The sequence below is a fragment of the Sus scrofa genome, chromosome 9 (genome assembly GCF_054392235.1).
Source record: "Sus scrofa isolate SSC_HxYL_T2T_F1_AM1 chromosome 9, Sscrofa_HxYL_maternal_Yorkshire_Landrace_v2.0, whole genome shotgun sequence".
NCBI lineage: Eukaryota > Metazoa > Chordata > Mammalia > Artiodactyla > Suidae > Sus > Sus scrofa.
Window position 1 is genome coordinate 2,265,696 of NC_139391.1, and position 5,434 is coordinate 2,271,129.

General features: G+C 56.4%; 1 protein-coding gene across 16 annotated transcripts in view; it reads right to left on the minus strand.

Annotated features, from left to right (window-relative positions):
• PPFIBP2 (PPFIA binding protein 2) overlaps window positions 1-1,132 on the minus strand; it is a 153,290-nt gene extending 152,158 nt beyond the window's left edge. For all 16 annotated transcript variants that reach the window (XM_084974863.1, XM_084974840.1, XM_084974832.1 and 13 more), the window contains exon 1: window positions 969-1,132. The gene's annotated coding sequence lies outside the window, so the exon portion shown is untranslated. The remainder of the gene's footprint in view (window positions 1-968) is intronic.
• Window positions 1,133-5,434: the final 4,302 nt, after the last annotated feature.

A 5,434-nucleotide genomic window follows, 5' to 3' on the forward strand; every position in this document is an offset into this window, starting at 1 on the left:
TTCTCCAAAGGAAATATTGTGTTTTTCATACAATATCAATAATAGAGACTGAACATGCTGAAGACAAATTCTGTGTACAGCCAACGACCTTCCTGTAGTTGGGCATTTAACTTCACAGAATGCGACATAAAATTGGGAAGCACTCCAGATGTGTATTCTAATCAATTAAGGAACTAGGGAAGGAAGGAGAGATGAGAAAAACGAAGTAACCCAAAATATGGAAAGGGAGACGGGTCTATACCAAATATCCATCTCGTCTAAAAGTAACATACAACACTCTGGATCTTTTACGAGGATGCAGTGCTGGCTAAAATGCCTGTTTTGATCATACTCAAACTTTGCAAGTTCTGGTCTTTAAATATATCGTCGTATTTTCACCTAAGGAACTGCAGGTCTGGGGTGGAGGTCAGGAGGGCGGGGAGCCCACCGCTCTTAGGTACCCCTCTCCCCATCCTGCTGTCTCCTGGGAGGCAGCGGCCTGCCATGCGGAAAAGTATGCTGCATTTTTGTAATTACAGCAGAGCTGGTTTCAGCTCAGGCACTGCAGCTGGACACACGCTCTGCGCAATACGATTTGCTCGGGCAAATAGGCAACCAGCTTCCCCGCCGCCTTGGGCTCGCTTCTACACCACGCCGCTGCTCCAGCTGATGGAGCAGAGCTGTGACACCGCACACAAGGGAGGGGACCCGCCACCCTGCGCATCTCCCGGTCTATCCTGGCACCTGTAGGGGCGCAGACGGTCTGCAGACCCCCGGCAAGACTGGGAGTTACACCCTCCTCCTCCTCGTCTTCGGGCCCCATCCTCGCGCCTGGGACACCTGGGGCCCAAAGAGGCACTCACCCCACATCCGAAGTGCTTCTTGGACCTGGGGGTCCGGGGATTCCCAGTCAATGCCCTTGCAGGGGAGCCCCCCCCCCGCGACCCAACCGCGCAGCAGACCTGGGGGCGTGGGGAGAGCCCACTGACCTGGGTGCGGGGCTCCGCTCCGGGCAGCTCAGGTGTGCGGGCCTTTCCGGCGTCCCTCCCACCTCCGACCAAGCGAGCCGAGCACCGAGCCGTAGGCCACTGACCCACCGACCAGCGAACCTACCAACCAGCGTACCGACCGGCAGCCGCCGGGTCTGGACCCCACGTGACGGGGGCGGGGACCCGCGGGAGGCTGGTCCGGAGCGCCCGCCCCCCCCCCGCCGGGACCACCCCTCTGTCACGCCCCCTCCCGCTCCGCCCCCCCGGCGGCCCGCAGGGACCGGTCAGCCAAAGGTGCCGGTTCCGCCGGGACCCGCCGCGGCAACCCCGCCCCTTCGAACCTGCTTCGCCCCCCGCCCCCGCCTCAGCCCGGCCCCGCCCCCTAGGCCCGGCTCCGCGTTACCCCGCCCCGCCTCCCCGGAGGCCACGCCCCCCGGAGCCCCGCCTCGCCCTTGTCGCCTCCCCCTCCAGCACCCTTCCGGCCCCGGGAGACGCCCGCCGTGCCCAGCTGCCGGTCCCCTGGGCTTCTCCGGCCCTTCGGCCCCGCTCCCGGCCGCAGGAGAAGCAGAAAGGGAACTCGTGTCGAGAATTGCAGAGCGAAGCCATGGAAAAAAGGTTTTAGGGACACCCCAGCGTAGCCACTGTTTGGGTGGGCGGACTTCCCAGGCCGGTGCCATCCCGTCCAAATTGAGGCTGGCCTGAGAAGAGCCTCGTTTCGTGTCTCTGAGGGCTCCCAGTTTGGAAGACTGAGCCACCCTAGGGTCTGCCGCGCCGGAACCCCGAGACCTGGGGTGGAGGTCCCTCTAGTGGTTGGCGCCAGGCAAAGGCACTGGAGCCCCTTCTCGTGACCGCCGTGGAGACGCAGCGCTGCCCTGTGCCCGGCACCTGGCCGGGGTTCCACAGGCTGAAGAGCTTTGGCGAGGTCTCACTACAGGAATGGACTTTACAATCCGGGCCCCGGGGACCCAGTCCAACACCCTCCCCCACCGTGGGGCCTAAATCCCCTTTGGGTGTACTGGTGGTTGCCCTCCCTGGGCCTCCAAGAACTGGTTGCCCGGTTCAGCTGATTAAAATCCCTGTGGGCCTCAGTGGCATTGACACCAGGGACTCTGGCATAGTCCCCAGCTCTGGCAGGAGTCCTTACCACCCTAGCCTCGGTCTTTAGATCCGTTTCTACAGGCTGGAGTGGTGACGGACTCCAGAAGACACATCTTTTTTCCTGTTATGCTGGTGGTCTGAAGTTACCAGCATGCCCACAAGACCCGCACATGGGAACAAAACTTAAGCCACCCTGGCAAATATGAGACTCTGGTCACTGCGGGAACCTGGCCAGAGGCAGGCCAAGGGCAAAGCCAGCGGAGGAAGGCTGGGGCCCACGAGAGTTGTGTTACAACAGGAGGAGAAGCTTTAGTTCTCTTTCACTTCCTTAAAATAGCAGCACAGAGGCTTTTGTACAGGAGGCTGCCACAGTTCACACGAGTTCATGTGTGTTTCCAAACCCCACACGCGGTCGCCCCCGTGGACACACAGCCCCTGGAAAATGCTAGTCTGTTCTCTAGAACTTTTTGAAAAATCACATTAAAAACAGTGTAAGCTGGAGTTGCCTTGTGGCTCATCAGGTTAAGGATCCAGTGTGTCACTGCAACAGCTCGGGGCGCTGCTGTGGGGGGTGTACAAGCGTTAGGATTTTTTTTTTTTTTTTTTTTTTGGTCTTTTTAGGGCCAAAAAGGTTTCCAAGACTAGGGTTCCCATCGGTGCTGTAGCTGCCACCCTGCACCACAGCCACAGCAACATGGGATCTGAGCCATGTCTGCGACCCACACCACAGCTCACAGCAATGCCGGATCCTTAACCCACTGAGTGAGGCCAGGGATCAAACCTGCATCCTCATGGGTACTGGTCAGGTTTGTTTCCACTGAGCCACGATGGGAATTCCCAGCATTAGAATTTTTTTTTTTTTTTTTTTTTGTCTTTTTGCCTTTTCTGGGGCTGCTCCTGCAGCATATGGAGGTTCCCAGGCCAGGGGTCCAATCGGAGCTGTAGCGACCGGCCTACACCAGAGCCACAGCTACGCAGGATCCGAGCCGAGTCTGCGACCTACACCACAGCTCACGGCAACGCCAGATCCCCAACCCACTGAGCGAGGCCAGGGCTCAAACCCGCAACCTCATGGTTCCTAGTTGGATTCGTCAACCACTGAGCCACCACGGGAACTCCAGGATTTTTAAAAGCTCCTCAGGTGATTCTTCGATGCCGTCACGTGTAAGAACCACTGGTAGAAGTCTTAGGAACCCCAGTCCTCACAGAAATCCAACAAAAGACCCAGAGCTGAAAATTCATCCGAAAGAAGCTCAAGAAGTAGGCGGGGGCCTGCATGTCCAGCCGCGGCCCCAGGGGAAAGAGAGTGAGTGGCCCATGAACTGGAGCGTCCCTGAGAAAATGTCTTGACCTAAAAAAGCGGTTCTAGCTGCAGGAATTTAAGGCACCAGAGGGGGTTGTTAGAGGCTGCTGTGCCCTGCAGAACTGTCAGATCGAAGCAGATGGCAGATGAAAGGCAGGCACGTTACAGGCAGCCCCTCTGTGCCCAAACTATGTGTGCAGGACTCAGGGAGAATTCCAGGCACTGACACTGACACACACACACACACACACACACACACCCCGCATTCCTCTCCCCTGTGAAATAGGTCATGTTATCTTACCCGCAAGGCAGCTAATGTCCCCAAACCCATGGAGTGGGTAATATCACCGTGTTTTTTAAATTCATACTTGCCTCATTCCACAAGGGATCAAGGCTCTCTTTAGCACTCTGTTAGCACTGTGGGCACCTGCCCTGTGTCCAGGGGGTGGGTAATTCTGCCAGAGAGCTACTCAGAAGCTATGGGAAGAGTTCCCGTCATGGCACAGTGAAAACAAATCCAACTTGGAAGCATGAGGTTGTGGGTTTGATCCCTGGCCTCACTCAGTGGGTTAAGGATCTGGCGTTGCCATGAGCTGTGATGGAGTTTGTAGACACGGCTTGGCTCCCACACTGCTGTGGCTGTGGTGTAGGCTGGCAGCTGTAGCTCCAATTGGACTCCCTAGCCTGAGAAACTCCATATGCCTCGGGTGCGGCCCTAAAAAGCGAAAAATAAAAAGCTATGGGAAGAAAAAAACAAAAGCAAAACACCAGCCCTCTCTTTAGCGCCTCTGGTCCCAGGCTGGGCTTGGCAGAGTCGGGAGAGCAGCTGCGAGCACGCAGAGCAACCCCTCATGTGACCAACCTGGACAGGGAGAAGCCTGAGCACATGACACAGGCTGGCATCATGGCCTGCACTTGTGATCCAAGCCAGGCTGCCCTGGACCGATGTGAGGGAAAGAGTTTGAAACCGGCCCTCTGGGTGGGAACAGCGGCCCTCTGGATGGGCACGATGGCCCTCTGTCCCCTGTGCCACGTGGCCTGCCTGCTGTGGCACGGAGTCCCATGCCTGCTATCTGGCCTCCATCCAGATCCCAGGATATTTGCCAAGGGCCTTGGTGGTGGGGGGATTGCACGCTGTACACCCAAGATCAGGCAGCAGTCCCTGAAGCTTTTATGGTGAGGGTAGGTAGGCAAATATAACCCGAGGAGGGTTATTTGCTCACTGTCAGTTTTCTTCTGTTTCCAGCAAGAAGAGAGAAGCAGAAGGTAAGTCAAGGTAAGACTAGAGGTGGGGTCCCCACCCTTAGGCCGGTCTCTGGAGGAAGCAGCTTTTTGAAAGGCCGGTAGGAAGAGCTTGTGCAGACAGGAAACTAGCTGAAAGGGCGGGTCATCCTCATTTTTAGGCTGAAACGCTGAATGTATAATTATTATGCTATAAAAGGCTGGGCAAACAGACATACAGATGCGATGCTCCCTTGGACAATGAAAGACTCTGGGATCTGCAGTATTTTCCAGCTCTGTCTTTCATCTTGTAGCTTGGTGATTTTGCTTCAGTTCCAAGGCCAGGGATCAGATGGGACATCACTAGATCCTTTAACCCACTGCGCCAGGCTGGGGATCAAACCTATGTCCTGGCACAGCAGAGGCACAGCCAATGCCACTGCATCACAGCGGGAACTCCAGCTTTGCCACTTTGTTTTGTTTGTTGGTTTTTCTTTTTCGGGTCTCACTGGCACCATATGGAGGTCCCCAAGCTAGGGGGTCACAGCCACAGCCGGGCTACACCACAGCCACAGCAACTTGGGATCCAAGACACATCTGTGACCTATACCACAGCTTGTGGCAACATTTAACCCACGGAGCGAGGCCAGGTATCGAACCCACACCCTCACGGATACAAGTTGGGTTCCTAACCCGCTGAGCCACAACAGGAACTCTTCGGCTTTGATACTTCGAATGACTCACCTAAACCCTCCTCCCTCATCTGTGAAGACTTGTCCTGCAGGTCTCGTAAGTGAGATGAGTTGTAACGTAGGTGTAGACACTTTGTAGCTAGAACGTGGTA